Consider the following 16722-nt stretch of genomic DNA (forward strand, 5'->3'; position numbering starts at 1 on the left):
AGGGGAATCACAGAGAGTATGAAGAACACAGACAAAAATAGGGAAAAGGTTAAACTGGTATTTTGAGCAGTCAGTCTTCTCTAGGAAATACTACAGAACAGATTATTTAAAATGTCACTAACTGGATCTTTTTTGACAAAGGCACAAACCTTTTTTTTTTTTTTTTTTCAGTGAAAAGGTTTGATTTCCTCAGACAAGGAGCAGTACCAGGAAGATTTGGGACTTTTGGTCATTAAACAAAAAGTCAGAATCACACTCTTTAATTTTTGGTCTTTGTGTTTTCTGGAAGTTTTTACAGTTTTTTTTTTTTTTACTAAAACCTGAAACCATTTCAAATGAGCTTCTGATTTGTTCTCTTAACCCCCACTGTGTATTATTTGGGCGCAGGTCTTCTGAAGAACTTATTCTTTGTGGTCTACGAATGGTTTTGGCTTTCCTTCCATTTGTAAACTTAATCTTGGTATAACTTTCTTCTCTCTGAAAAGGAGTTGGCTAGTGTTCTTGCAGTGTTGGCCAAAAAGCAACCATTGATTTGCAGTCAAACCCATCCTTTATTTCATATGCTGAGAGCAATAAAACCAAAAAAAGAAGAAATACTCATGGGAGAGCATGCACTTTATACTTCTCGTGTAACAGTCTGCATTGAACTGAAAATTGTAACCTATCTCTAGAAACAGCAAAATGTTAAAAATGTAAAGGTTCAATAAACAGAAAATAAAATCACAACAGGCACAGATACACTTTAAACATTTACAGATCGTGTCTGAAATGATATATTTAGTGGATTGTATGAGTTTCAATCACCTCTAGAGTCATCCATTAAAATAAAATCAAATAGACTGTAGAATTGCTGTAGGACTTTAGGGTTAATTTTTTTCCCTGGGTTGCAGCCATGAAACTCCGTTAGCTTTGGCTTTTTTATTTAAATACAATTTTTTCCAAAAATTGGAACCTTGTAATGAACATTGAGTTGAGGTCTAGCTGCTTTTACATTTGCTGAGACATAAGCTAAATCATATCATTTGGATTTCCAGTCTTGTAAACAGCCATAGTTTCACTACAAAAGCTTTTCAGATAAACATTATGACTGGGTGAAATTCCTGCTTCTGATTGCTGTCCCTGAAGTTGGGTTTTTTTTCTGCTTTGACTTGTCTAGGGATGTTAGTTGCTGTTATTGCTAGTGGTATCAACTTACTACTCAGTTTAAAATTAGTACCAAAATTTTAGAATGCCATTTACCATCTGCTGAAGCCTTAAGGTAACCATACATGCCTGGCAATAATTCACATAGGAATATTCACTGCTAACCTGTGTTACGAAGAGCAATCTTCATAGATATAGTTCCATTCCATTCTCCAAATTGTTTTTGCAATTGCTGACTTTAGTTACTAGAGCAGAGTGAAAAGTACATTTTGAAAAATCTCCTGTCTCACTTCCCAGAACTGTCCTTTTTTTTTTTTTTTTTCATTTTAGACAGGGAAACTCACAGCCATATGCTGTACAGTTTGATACTGTAGATCACAGTAGATCACAGTAGATCTGTGATCTACTGGTCAAACGCTGCTTGATTAATGCATGATTGCAACACTTCTCTCCCCACTGGCAAACTGCTTTCCTACCAGTGCTTAAAAAATGATTGCTTTGTACTCTTAAGCACATACTCTGACATCTCCATGCTTAAATTAATCCAAAAGACAAGAAAAATAGTCTATGAATTCCTCCACACTAGGAAGCTCTGATGTTTACTCTGAGGCAAAAGAACCTGTACAGTGGGAACTGAGATACACTTTTGACTGTCCACATAGTGGCTTCTGCCACAGCCATGTTATTGGGTCATAACGATTAGGACATGGATTATTGTCTGATTAGTTTGTTTAGAGTCTGATTACTGTAATAGTAAGAGAGTTAAACTGCCTTAGAAAGCTGATATCTTTGTATCTCTTTTCATACCTCCCATATATAACTGCTAGATAGCAGCTGAGTGAGTGGGGCACTACTATCCTTAAAGGACTGTGGCTTTTGTTCAAAAGAGGAATCATTTAACAAAACAGGAGATATCACTACAAATGTAAGAGGTGGAAATGTAGGAATAATGATATATCACGGCTGACAGTTAAATAAATTATAAGCCTGGAGAAATGCTAAAATGATGGAAAGAATGAACATCAAAAGAAAATGGAAATGAAGATACTTTTTAAATCCAGTTTTGAAAAAACAGCAGCAACATACAATCAGTACCTTACACAACATGTGCAAGTACATGAATTATTCTCATCTTTAGGTTTTATAACTGTATAGATAGGTTCAGCAGGGTTCCTATCTCCTAGAAGTGGGACGGTGAATTAGAAGAGTCCCTCCTAAGAGAGGGATCTCTCTCTTAAGAGGGGAACCTGGGAGGCAACTGAAATAATTTGTTGATTAATTAAAAAAAAGACACAAAAGAAAGCTGTCCCCAAGACTTCTGAAGCCCAACTCCAGCAAAACTACCATTTTGACAGAAAATAGCATGAAGTAGGTATGAAAAGCTGTTACCCCTGCAATGCCTTCCTTCTTCTTCATAACCATCAGTGCTTCACCAAGATAGGGACTTTAAATTTTGGAAGCAACAGGTACTGTGGAAGTTATATAATTCTATCACCAATCTGTTCTACCTTTGATAGAAAAATGCCCCACACTATTTTCAAGAAATGTTGTTTTGGCCTACAAATGTGCCAAGGTGATCTTGGCACTTAATGCTTTCATTTCTCTTAGTCTTCCTTGAGATTCAGCTTTCACTGTTGTCCTTCAAGGTTCTGATTTTCATGAAAGTTTTAGAAATTTTGTGTTTATTAGAAATTATATAGGGCTGGACACATCTGTTTTCTAATAGCATTGTAGTCTATGTTCCCACTCTTATTTTTACCATGCAGATGTTGCATAGCATGTGGGAGACAGCTGAAGTCTGAAGAACCTAATATGGGAAAGCTTTACATGTAGAAGAATAATTATTCCTAACAGCCTTCTTGACCTGAGTAGAAAAAGTGAGGCGAAACAGGATGTTTTGGTATTCCCCTGTTGCCTCTTGGAAACCTGTTAGTAAAATTAAAAACAGTTTGCCTTTACTGAAATAAGTAAAGAAACTCACATTGACTCTGCAAGGGTGAGGATTATAAGTTAAATGTCTTATAGATATCAATGGATGAAAAACCTTAGTTTTATGCTAATTGTTCACATTATTTAATAATTTTGGTATATTATGCTCTAAAAATGCTATAACAAATTTGTTTTTATTCAGTAGGTTTTAGAAGAACTGTTTACATTTTACAGCTACGTCTTACCAGCATATTAGAGCAAGAAGTATCCCACAGGCAAGACCATAAGCCACACTCTATATTATTCAGACAATGTAAGAACAGCAGTTCAAACATCTACTTGAACTGCCTCTGGCAAGTCTGTCAAATGTCATACAAAGTATCTTTAAAGCAAAGAAAGGAACAAGTTATTACATATATGCAAGAAAATATTCTCTTTACGGATAGAAAAAGTCTAGGAAGAAGTCAGCTGAAGAAGGTTATTATGTACAGTAAGGTGTCATAGTGTGTGAGTTATGTGCACTCTTCAGAACTTGCAGCAGAAACAAAACTACTGTAAGCATATGAAGGCATGTACCAATTGTTCCACAATTTTTGATGGGGAGCAAGCTGGTATAAGAAAATTATACATAAATGACCTTGAATCTCTGCCTGTCCTTTGTCTCAGACCTCCTATTCCTTGCAGAAGAGCCTTCCCTGGCTCTTCTGCAATATTTAATATTCAGAAGAGGTTAACAAAATCTGCTCGCCAAACTTTGGCTCTTGCACTTTCCTAGGGAGGCACTGTGTCTTCTGTTATTGTGCTCTATGGCAGCAGGTAGATGACATAGCCAAGTAATCTCTTGCCTATGCCCTGCTGCAGTGAGTCTTTTGCCCCTGAACAGTATTCTCATGCTTATGTCCCAGAGGGTACCATATGTATTTGAAATTCCAGAGTGTGAGAGAGATGTCATTATTTTTAGAGAGAGCTATTTATCACAAAGGAAGAGAGAACAGTTGGCCAGTGCTCTCCTTCCACATATTCTCCTGTGATTTGCTTCTTAATGAGATCTAATGCTAATGGAGCAAATGCCTGCTGAAACCCAGCCCATCAATTTTTGGGGGAAAATAATGTACTGAATGATCATCAGATTAATATACCTTAGTAGAACAGAATTACTTTTTTTCCTCTTTTGCAACAAAACTCCCACTGTGTCCTTCTTTGTAACTTCTTTTGAATTCTTTGCTTTTCAGTAATTTCAAGGTAGAATTATGTCTTAATGAAAGTGAAACATTTTATGGGGTTTTTTTTTTCATTTCTTAAATAATCCATGAGAAAATCGATGGGGATTGAAGAAGAAAGTAAAAAGAGGGACAAAGTATGTGGGGGAAGAATTTTCTCTCACAGTACTTTTTGTACTTGGAAAGAATGCTAAACATTGCATATAAATTTTATTTACTACTGCTCAATAGTAGTAGGGTCAGCCATTTTGGAAAGAAAGAGGAAAAAAATGGAAAAAAATCTATTTTAAACATAGAGTGGTAACTATTTTTAAAAGTGCTTCTAACCTTTTTTTTCTCTTTTTTTTTTAGTTAGACAAGGAAGAAGGAGAACAAATATCTAAGAGAAGATTTTCTTGTGAGATTTTTTATAGGCTGTCAATACTGATATTTTTCTAATTTTCTATTTTATTTTGCATTGAAATTGTAACTTCCTTTGCAACTATAGTATTTCCAACTTAATCATATTTTTTATAACAACAGACTTTTCACTAAAAATAAATTAATTCATTTTGCTAGACTTCTCAGAAATTATTGTATAGGATTGCATTCTAGAAGTTTTTGTGTTATGTGTGACAAGATAAACTCTTAAAACAATTGATAATTTTCATCTTCAAAAAACTGGTTTCCATGAACGACCATCAGGATTTACGATTGGTAAATCTGGGCTCCTACCTTCACTCTCTTGGACTGGACACCAAAACCCATTTGGATGTGTAAGGTGCAAATTTTAACTGGACTTGTGCTGATATTAACCCATCTTAGTAAATCTATATGTTATAGTCAGCAAGACTCCAAAGACCAAATTGCCACTTGGACTTAAGCATAGGTAGTGGAATGAGAGATGGTCAGTACTGGTTTGTATAGCTCAAATTTCAGAATCAACTAGTAAATGTATTAATTTTGAGGGGTGTAGTTTCTAACATAGAATTTATCCCTGCCTGCCACCATGTGACTTGGTACAGAAAAGTATGTGCTCCAGGCAGGGCTAATGCAAGAGATGCAAGCAGGTGGCTAAAACCTGCTTAATCTCGTCTTGGTTGCCATCAATTTATGTCCACTGAATGTGATAAAAACATCCAGGTGCTCCAAAAAGATGACCTATTCTTCTAAAATACCAATGAAAGGGTATTAGGAAGTTTTAGGTTTGTTTTCTCAGCCTTTGCAAGAACATGTCCCAGGTAACTTATCAACAAGGGTAGGAAAGAAGAGCTTGGTGGCTCTTTGGACCCATTGGTCTTTAATTTTTGTATTCAGCTTTCAGGTGAAAAAGGTTTGATCTTGTTATCTTGTTTATGCTCATAATGTCAGGTGAAGGTTTCCTGGATAAAGGATTCTGTCAGTAGGAAGAACCTACGACACAGGAGGAACATAGAGTATCCTTATGCCTAACTGAGGCAGCTTTCTAAGCTTTCTGACTTCTGTGAATTTGTTGGCCTCTAACTTATAGAATCTCAGAATAGTTTGGGTTGGAAGGGACCTTTAAATGTCATCTAGTCCAAAGTCCCTGCAATGAGCAGGGACACCTTCGACTAGATCAGGTTGCTCAGAGCTCCGTCCAACCTGACCTTGAATGTTTCAAAGGATGGGGCATCTACCACCTCTCTGGGCAACCTGTTGCAATATTTCACCACCACCATCATAAAAAATGTCTTCCTTATATCTAGTCTGAATCTATCCTCTTTTAGTTTAAAACCATTACCCCTTGTCCTATTGCAACAAGCCCCACTAAAAAGTAATGTGCTGTTATATGCGGAACCTATATGGATAACGCAAGACTGTATTCAACTCGATGGCAGAATACTTAAAGATTTGGTATTTCAGTACCGATCATTGCTAAGTATATGTTTACTGATCTAGTCTTTCTTGGCCTTAGTTCCCAGTTTTAGGATAGAAATGACATCGCTCTTCTAACTGATATTTAAAGTGTATACCTTTCTGAGATAGCATTATGAGGCAGGAAGAAGATACAACATATAGAAGTGCCTGTCCATACTGAATCCACATGTTCTAAAGGAAAAATTGAAAACAAAGTTTTATATTAGATTATCATCTTCTGAAACAAATTATTCATGCAAATTTTAAATGGCAGTTGTAGACTAAGGTTGTGAGATATTGGGAGTCTAAGGTTAGACTCTGAAATACATATTTAAGCATCAAACTAAATTACTTTAGCCTCTGACTTCCTGGTTCCTGAACATTTATTTTTTCATGCCTCAAGTCCTAACTATGGAATTACAAAAGCATTTTTTTCATTTTCTCTTCTTTTTTTTTCCTTTTTTTTTTTTTAACTTTCTTGCATACACAGCTCTTAGTTGATTCTCCATGAATATATACCCTTCCTCACCCACCTACATACACATGAGTATTATTAACTACAGCTAAACTGATAGTTGAAAGAACAGACCAAAATTGGATCTATCTGTAGTTCTGTTTTTGAGGTAAAAATTGAAGTAAAATGGCCTTAAACCACTATAGTGTTCAATAGAGGAAAATTCTACCTATATATTAATGTCACTGTACAGTGTCAGCAGAAAAGTTATCAGTCATTTAAATTGTATGTCATTATTTTGTAAGTAACCTTGCAGTAATTGTCGCGTGCACTCCCTCTCATGAAAACACATTTTACTCTGCTGACAAGGCCAACATCCTTGTACAGTATGCTTTTTGAGGAGCAGGTATTTGAGAATGTAAATCCAACCAATGTAAAACTTTTGTCAGGTACACAGTCTAACAATAATATTCAGTCAATATTTATTTCAGTGCATTTTACTAACACCAGATTTTTTTCCTCTTCTCTTCCCACAATTCTTCAGCTGAAACCAATGGGATATGTGGATACAGTGCAATGGTTGAAGAACTAATCATGGCTTCAGATGAATTGAGTTTCTGTATCATAGTGTTTTGATATAATTTAATCAAAGAGATATATTTCTACTTCATCCTTTGCCTATCTGTAAACCTGTTCTAGATGTATATTAAGAGAATATAATTTCTCCCCTAGGCTTTTCTGCTAGGGAATTTAAGAAAAGTTAAAACTATCATCCTTGCTTTGATTGAATGCTTGTTTTTCTTTTTTTCAAACAAAAATGAAGTTTAAATTTAGTCTAGACATAATAAATCTAAATCAATTATAAAACTTACTTTTACCAGATTAAAATGTCATGGGCATTCTGCACTATCAATCTAGTTATAATTTACAAAGAGATTTTTATTCTTTTAATTTTCATTACTGACTTAAAATTCAGATCTTTCCTCACTGAAAGAGTTTCTAATCTTTACCTAGCTAGTAGAATGACAGTGGCTACAGCCACCTGTGGCTGTTCATACATACCTGGTTTTAGGTAAAAACATAGAAATCAAAATTTTATATAGTCTTCAGAAGAGATGAAATGCAAGAGTTCCAGCAGCATTTTATTTTCTGATGTGTTTACTTAAGCCTGAATTTTAACAGTAAACCTGAGACATCTCTACTCTATTCATCTCAGGGAAAATGTATAAGGCAATTGATAACTTTCAGTGTAGTCTAGTAAGAAAATCCATATGCTGACTACAGTAATTTGCCCTACTCCTTCCTTTTGTGAAAACCCGTTCCATCTGTCAAATCAGACAAACATCCATGGACAAGGTCTCTTTCAAGCAGCAGGTAAATGAGAATGTAAATGCAGTATTCTGACTTGCACTTCTGACTCATCTTTTCCCCTACAATTCTTTCTTTTTTTTTGTTTTCTTCCTAGTTTGTTCTTGTTCTGTTACACCAGCATCTGCCTTGTACATGAGCTCCAACCCTAGACATTCTCTGCAGGGAATAGAAGTGGTCTGAACCTTTTCATCTACCTCATGACCCCTGTTTTAAAATAAATTCAGACATATTCTGAAAATACCTGATCTATAGCTGAGCTGCCCAGAACTCGGCTGTTTGGATTTTGGTTCAGACATATATGTAGCATGAACTATTTCAGTAGAAGGACCTAGAGTACTACCTTTCAAAAATCATTGCTATGGATATTTTCTGTAGATTCATGTTTGTTTTAAATGTAAAGACAAAGCAGGATTCCAGTAAAAAGGAAGATGCTTGGCAGCAGTAGAAACTTTGCCTAATGTCTAGGTGCCATTTATTGTAATGGCCACAAAATCTAATTTTGGTGAAAGAACATGTAGTATTATGAAGGTTTATTTTGGGTACATGTTATATAAGCCTATCACTGCTAAAAGTGCAACATATGTGATTTATAATTTTTATAGCAATCCACTGGCCTTGTTTTGCTTTGAAGTAGTTGGTGTTGTAGGCTACTTTTTCTTCCTTATGCAAATCATTACCAGGTACATTTATTTCACCAGTTAACCTCATTATTTCAGCAATTTTCTTGTAGGCAGCATGTTTATCAGCCCCATACTGTGGGTGCTTAGCAACATCTAATGAGTCAAATGAGGCTTCCTATCATTGCTACTGTATTATCTTTAGAATGGAGCAAATAGTAGGCCAGAACCTTGAAGATTGCTACTAAAATATGATCTCAAATAGTTCTGTCCTTTTAAAAACATAGACATAGGCAACTGGAGCCATTAACACTAAAAGTTTCTGAAGACAATGAATTTCATATCCCTACTACCTGCTACATGAGAAATCACATCCTTATGTTTCATTTAACGTCTTGAGGTTTTGTAGTGGAAGGGCTGATAAACAGCTGAGCTCTCTCTGCTCTGTTTGTAACACTTGTGATTATCCCCGTTGCTCTTCTCTGAACTCTTTCCAGGGGTGGGTGAGACAAGGACTTACACTGACAAAGTGACATTCTCTGTTTTGTTTCTCTCACAGTATAATTTTTTTTTAATCACTACTGGCACTTTGCTAATGTTTTCATACCCACAAGGTCTTATTCTTGAGCAGTAATGGTCAGCTCCAAGCCATTGTTTTATTGAGAACTGGGTGGAGTAACGTTCTTTTGTGCATTGCTTTATGCTGATCTAAACTGAAATTATATTTCCTTTTTCCAAAATCAGAACAAGGTCAAACCTTTACTATGAAACAAACCATTCTGTATTTTGGAGACTGGAAACAAAACAATGCCAAACAAAATGAAACAAAACAAAACATAGAAGTACTGGTCTTTCAGCCTTTCTAGCAGATAGTCCATGGACGTAACTGTAGAAGCAATTACACAGATGTGAAGCATGTAAATTAGAGGTGTAACTGAGATTTATGGCAGAAAATCAGGGTCTAAAGGTTCTATATCTTAATGCCAGAGTGTGCAGGGGAAAAATACCCTGAGATTAGTTTAATATAAAGATGTTTACAGTGGGCGTTCTGTGAGGTCTCCTAATAAATACTGTTTCTGTAACTGCTGTGTCTTACTGTTAGCTGTATTCTGATAACCGATTTGAAGAAAATTTCTTATTGCAAGAATTTTTATAAAGGAAGTTGGTGTCCCATGTGATGGTCCTGTGTGAAAGAGATCAACCCAGTTGTGAAAAGAATGACAATAGATTCAGTCTGACATGATCTGAAAGATATTCAAGGCATGAGAAGTAACTCTAAAGAAGGCAAGAGGGCAAGAATTTATTACCTAGCACATTTGTATATTATACTGCAGTTCAAAAGTCAGTGTTTGTTATTACTAGTTCCTTGATCAGAAATTTAGATGCATGAAGGAGTGCAAGAAATTGCATATTGTGTCTCTGATTGACACTTGAAGATTTCAGGCCATACTCCTGCTCCCAAGGTTAAGTGAGTTTTCCATTGTCGACTGGGATGTGCCTGATGAAGAGGTTTGGTGAGAGAGTGTCGTGGTTTAACCCCAGCCGGCAACTAAGCACCACACAGCCGCTCGCTCGCTCCCCCATGGTGGGATGAGGGAGAGAATCAGATGAGTAAAAGCGAGAAAACTGGTGGGTTGAGATAAAGACAGTTTAATAAGTAAAGCAAAAGTCATGCATGCAAGCAAAGCAAAACAAGGAATTCATTCCCTACTTCCTATCAGCAGGCAGGTGTTCAACCACCTCCAGGAAAACAGGGCTCCATCATGTGTAACGGTTACTTGGGAAGACAAACACCATCACTCCAAACGTCCCCCGATTCCTTCTTCTTCCCCAGCTTTATATACTGACATCATATGGTATGGAATAGCCCTTTGGTCAGTTTGGATCAACTGTCTTGGCTGTGTCCCCTCCCAACTTCTTCTGCACCTGGCAGAGCATGGGAAGCTGAAAAGTCCTTGACTAGTGCAGCAACAACTAAAACATCAGTGTGTTATCAACACTGCTTTCAGCACAAATCCAAAACATAGCCCCATACTAGCTACTATAAAGAAAATTAACTCTATCCCAGCCAAAACCAACACAGAGAGCTATGCTCGCTATGAAATAAGCAGTTAATACAAAAGGAAAAGTGCAAGTACGTGCAGACAAGTACTTTAATCCTGAGAAATCCCATATTGTGCCACTATGTAGCATCACTCTCAGTGACAGATGATATAAGTCAGAATATTGATTAATAACAAAGTAGTGCAGAAAAAGAATGGGCAGACTTGTCAATGGAAAGCAAAAGGAGGGAGATAGAGGGTCTGAGGGGAAATCCATACAGACTGAACAGTCTTTGTGATACTGTTCTTATCAAACAGGAGAAATGGGTTGGGACCAAATATAATAATTTTGTTTTGGAGAAAAAATGTTTCCAGAGACTTAGAAGTGAAATGTTTAGATCACCACTGACTAAGTATTAGTTATGAATCTGTGACACATAGTCTGTATTCAGCAGTGCAGCACCACACTGTGCAAAGGAATTTAAACACATGAACATTGAACACAGTAGAAAGAGCCTTACAGGAAATTGATTGAGCTCTAATGGCTTTCCACTGTTAGTTAGTAGCACTCTTTGCTTATGTGAACAACGATAGAGTCTGACCAGTGAATAATGCTCGTGTTGGCTAGACAGCACTTAACGATTCTCTCTATGTTTGGGGTAGTGTTACCTGCTGGAGTATTTAAAACTTACAAATTACTTGATTCACTGAATCGCCTCACTAGAAGGGACTGCCTATTGATTCTGTTTGGGAGGTGGCAATAGTGGAGGACAGCAATTTCACCCTGTGACACAAGTCATTTGCAGGCTGCTGAAATGGCATACTAGGCCCTGACATTATCAATCTGCTTGTACATAAGAAAGAGGTAGTACTCATTAGCACAACAATACAAATCTGAGGACTCATATGCTAGGCCAAATAAGGTGGGCTGAAGGGGCAGCAATAAGCTGTGTTATTTGTCTCCCTGTGAAAGGCCGCTACAGTAAGTTCACCTGACATATATTGCTTCTTACAGTATTCATAGCAAAATCTCTCTCTTCCTGTTTTTATTCTTAAGGAATTAAGTGGTTTGACTGGATGGCTGCCTACTCAGGTTGCCTTATATACCCTTCTTCTGCTCCTAGCTGCACTACTGTAATTTCCCATTTGTAAGTCACTGAGCATGTGCCTTTCATGGGCTTTAAGTAATAAGAGATGCCACTGCTCAAATTCTCAGTACGGATAAATTTGTCTTAGCAGCTCAGAAGCTCTCTAATACTCTGCTCCGCTATGCTGCCAGTTGCCCAGTTATTCCAACTCTGTATCTGCTGATCATCTGCTTTTCCCTAAGTACCACCCAGCAGAATTTAGCAGACACATAAAGAAGCAACTCTTCTAAACAAGTATCTAAATTTGATACTTGTGATTATTTTATCCAGTGCAATATAAAAGGTGAAAAACAATAGTGAATGGAAGACAAAAGAACATTCCAGTTGTTACTCTAAGTACATTTTGTTGCTACTTATAAAAATGTAGATCTGGAGAAATGTTAGAGAATACCAGGGCTTTTGGACTGACAGCCCAGATCAGGAACTGATTCTTTTCAGTCAGTATTGCACAGACATACAAAGTATTTTGATTGATGTTGTTTTAATTAGCTTGTGAAGCTTGAAGTATTTAAATTTTCCTAAAAGATATGATAAAATATCAGATTGGAAATATTCTCGCTTTTTCTATGTTCTGCAGGACTGTAATATCCTGTGATTTCCTTACTTAGAGAAATATGCAGGACTTTAAGAATTTACTAGATGCCAATGTACGCAATCAGCTTTGTCAAATCTTACTCACCGAGCATGAAGATTTGTTTTCAGCACCTTCCTCACCAGCTTTTTTGGATATCACTGACTCGCAGTGCCGAGATGCAGCATATCATCCCATTTGAAGCCTCACGTGCCAAGTGCAGCTAGTTGAACTGGGATGTGTTACACTGATCAGCTGCAATGGCTGTCCTGTGACCTGGAGGTACGCTTACAGTGTGTCTACACTCCTTAATGAAACAGCCTTTTCTTATGAGACATGGCAGCATGGTGTCCTGGTTTTGGCTGGGATAGAGTTAATTTTCTTCCTAATAGCCGGTATAGTGCTGTGTTTTGGATTTAGTATGACAATAATGTTGATAACACACTGATGTTTTAGTTGTTGATAAGTAGTGCTTTTAGTAAGTCAAGGACTTTTCAGCTTCCTATGCTCTGCCAGGTGCACAAGAACCTGGGAGGGGCCACAGCCAGGACGGCTGACCCAAACTGGCCAAAGGGCTATTCCATACAATATGACGTCATGCTCAGTATATAAACTGGGGAGAGTTGTCCAGGGAGCAGCAATCACTGCTTGGGACTGGCTGGGTGTCTATTGGCAGGTGGTGAGCAGTTGTATCACTTGTTTTTTCCTGAGTTTTGTTCCCCTCTCTCTCTCGTTGTTTTCCTTTTCATTACAGGTTTTTTTTTCCCCAATTATTAAACTGTTCTTATCTCACCCCACAAGTTTTATTACTTTTGCTGCCCGATTGTCTTCCCCATCCCACTGGGGGGGGGGTGAGCGAGCGGCTGTGTGGTGCTTAATTGCTGACTGGGGCTAAACCACAACACATGGTCAGGCTATTTTACACAGCTTGTGTCTTCTTTAAGGCTGTATGTGGTGTTCTCATAGGCCTACAAGATAACAGTTATTTCCAGTGAGCATTTCTTTCAGTTTAAAGTGGTTGAATTAATGTGAGGGTTTTTTGGCAACCTATAGAAGTCATGTTTGCATAGCAATGAACTGAAGGTTGTGTCGTGTGCCTTGAGGTGTGGCATCAAGGAAGACAGAGTTGTCTGAAGATACACAGCCTGCTGAAAGGCAGCCTGAGAGCTCTGCAGAAGGGGAGCAGGAGCAGCTATGGCTGGTGTGGTCATGTCTATACTGCCCTCTGGGAATGGTCTCCTTGTGGATACCATCTCCTGAGGCACAGCTGGACTTCACATCAGGGAGGCTTGTAGTGGTTTTATTTAGCAATGTAGATACAGCCTCAGTAGATTCTGCACTCAGAAGTCCCTGATATCCTGCCTGGTCATGTAATAATGTTATGTAGTGCATGGTCATTTTTATCACGTGGGAAGAGTCATGGAAAAAAATTCAAATAGGCTGATGTCTGTAGTCTGAAACTTGCCGAGATTTCATGATCACATGCCGGATTACATCAAGGAGTTTTTGATGACAGAAAAGTGCATGCAATAATAATATAAACAATAAAAACGTCTCATAACATAGTAGCAGCTTGACTGAGAGACTCACATTGTGCTGATGAGGCTACAGAGGATAATAATAATATAATTAATGATGAAAGTATCCATCACTTTTTAATATAAATCCTCAATAACAAAGTAATTAATGCAACACCAATTTTTTTCTTATTTTATTAGTATGGTTGTTATGCTTTTTGTGACAAAACTCCATGAACCTTTCATTGCAAAGACTTTTCCTGTTACTTGAAGTTAATTGCAGCTTGATTGTATCACAGAAGTAAATGCACCTACCTCCACCCAAACCATAGCTGAATTTTCAAATTTATATGTTTCTCCACACTACTTATCCCAGCTTGCTTACTCTGTAGGATTAAAGAACTATCTTCTACACTAGGCATGGCTGCAATTTTTGATTATATTGTTCCTGTGGGGTTCACTCTTTAAAGATTTAAAAATATTTAGGCGTTCTTCAGTGTAAAGATAAAACAGAATTATATTGTTAGAAATAAAGGATTTTAAAATTAAGACCATTCACCTCAATAAAAATAATTCTGCTGATACATTTACAGAGGAATTTATGCTTTCTGATGCATTCATATAAGTTAGTAGAATCGCTCTGCATTCACACAGTTCTGCTATAATATCAAGTAATGTTTTGCTGTATATGCAGCTAGAGATAATCTCAGACTAGCACTTTAGGACTAACAACCCTCAGACCTATGGTAATAGAAGTCGATGAGAGAGACAGTTTTTGGTCTAAATATCACATACAAGCCAAGTAAGTTTCTTGTTGCATAGATGTTCATACCTAAGTTTGGAATGGCATGTGGATTTGAAGTTTGTAAATTTGAAGTTTGTTTTGATCAATTTTCAATCAAAAACATGCATTTTGCAAAATAAAGTAAGAGGTAGGAATGAAGCTCTCAAAAAATCCAGTAATAGTTTCCAAGCCAACTAGTAGACCTGCTTTTCTTCTATGGACACAGTCATAGTTAAAACACATTAAACATTAGATATTTGTAAAAGATGAAAATACTATTTTGCTGTAACTTCTGAGTGGAAATTAAAATAGAATAAGTGAAATTTCCCTGCCATTCTCTTCAGCTCCCTTCATACTGTTGCAATGTCTGCCTGCTACCTCTCCACAGACCCCTAGTTTTCAAAAACTATCTAGCTATAAAAATTTTTAAAATGGGTAAGTCTCTGTACAGTGTTTCATCTTCCCTAAAACAAAGTGTTTCAGCCTAAATACATGCTGCTGAAAACACTCCAATCAGATTTATTAAATATCTTACAGTATGTAAAAAGATGAAAAGTATTAGGAATGAAATTCAATTTTCCTACAATGTGGTTAAGGAGGTTCATACTCAGATTATAATTTAATTGTGTGTGGTGGGTATGATTGTGTTATATATCTTAAAATAGCTACACTTTTTTTTTCTTCTGCTTATTCTTGATGGGCCAGGTCCTAGAAAGGTGCCAAGTATTTGAAACTCACATTAAGGATTGGTAATTGGGACCTCTCAAGATTTGGCCTTAAACGAGTCTGGCAGATATCAAGGCAATGGAAGCCAAAATGTTTGCCCTCTAGAATATAATATCTACCACATTATTCATTAAAATAGATTTTTTAAAAAATTGCATATTCCAAATCACATGAATGAAATTTACTGCAGGACAATTCCACTTCTCATGTATTTCAGTCTTTCTCTGACTGATTTTATTATATTGAGGAAATCATAGTCTTACACTTTGAACATAATGTAGGAAAATATCAATGTGCCAAACCTCTCACCAGGTGAGTAAGAATGAGTTAAGGTAAAATATGAAACACCGTGCAATGCTACACTTTCTCTAAGCTAGTCAAACCTAACTTCTGCTTGGCCTTGAGTAACAGAATTCCTGACTTAATGTTCTCCTTGACATTTTTGACCTTGAATGGATTTCAGTACATTGCCTGTGGGAGTTGCACAGTATAGGGATTCTATTATATATAAAAAATGCCAGAAAACCTTTTTGATTAATTAAAGGAAGTACATCTGGGCTTTTTTGTCTGATCAGCTGTATCTTCACTCTAACTCTTTCAGGAAATTTTGGTCAAAGCTGGGAACAGACCCATGAACTACCATCTCCCCTTGTAGTCAAACAAGCTGTGGAACCATAATTGACAATGGCAAGATCCCAATACAGGCAGCAAATTAACCAATGCCAGATTTACGTGAGATATCTTACTAGCTCTCCTTATGTAGAAATAATAAACATCTTTGCCTTTCTTCAAGTGTATGCTACCAGGATGATATCTTCACTTTCTCCCAAGAAAAGGACTCTCTAGCCATCTCCATCCCACTGTCTTATCACTTTTATATCATTTTGATTCAGCTGACCTCAGTGATTTTAGTTCTGATTTTTTCTTGATGGAGTAAAGTAACAGCAATATCTTCATCTCCCCTGTCAAACCTTACTAAGTTTATGCAAGAAGGCAGAATGGGAGAATGGGGAGATTATGTCCTTGCCAGGCGTGCACAATAAGCTGGGAGGAGCCACAGCTGTCACAGCTGACCCCAACTGACCAAAGGGATACACCATACCATATGGCATCATGTTTAGCAACGAAAGCTGTGGGGAAGAAGGATGAAGGGGGAACTTTCGGAGTTATGGAGTTCGTCTTCCCAAGTAACCGTCAGGTGTAATGAAGACCTGCTTTCCAGGAAATGGTTGAACACCTGCTTGCCAATGAGTGAATGAATTCCTTATTTTACTTTGTTTGCGCACCCAGCTTTTTCTTTACCTATTAAACTGTCTTTATATAAACCTACGAGTTTTTGTACT

This window comes from Ciconia boyciana, chromosome 4 (genome assembly GCF_034638445.1).
Source record: "Ciconia boyciana chromosome 4, ASM3463844v1, whole genome shotgun sequence".
NCBI classification, from domain to species: domain Eukaryota; kingdom Metazoa; phylum Chordata; class Aves; order Ciconiiformes; family Ciconiidae; genus Ciconia; species Ciconia boyciana.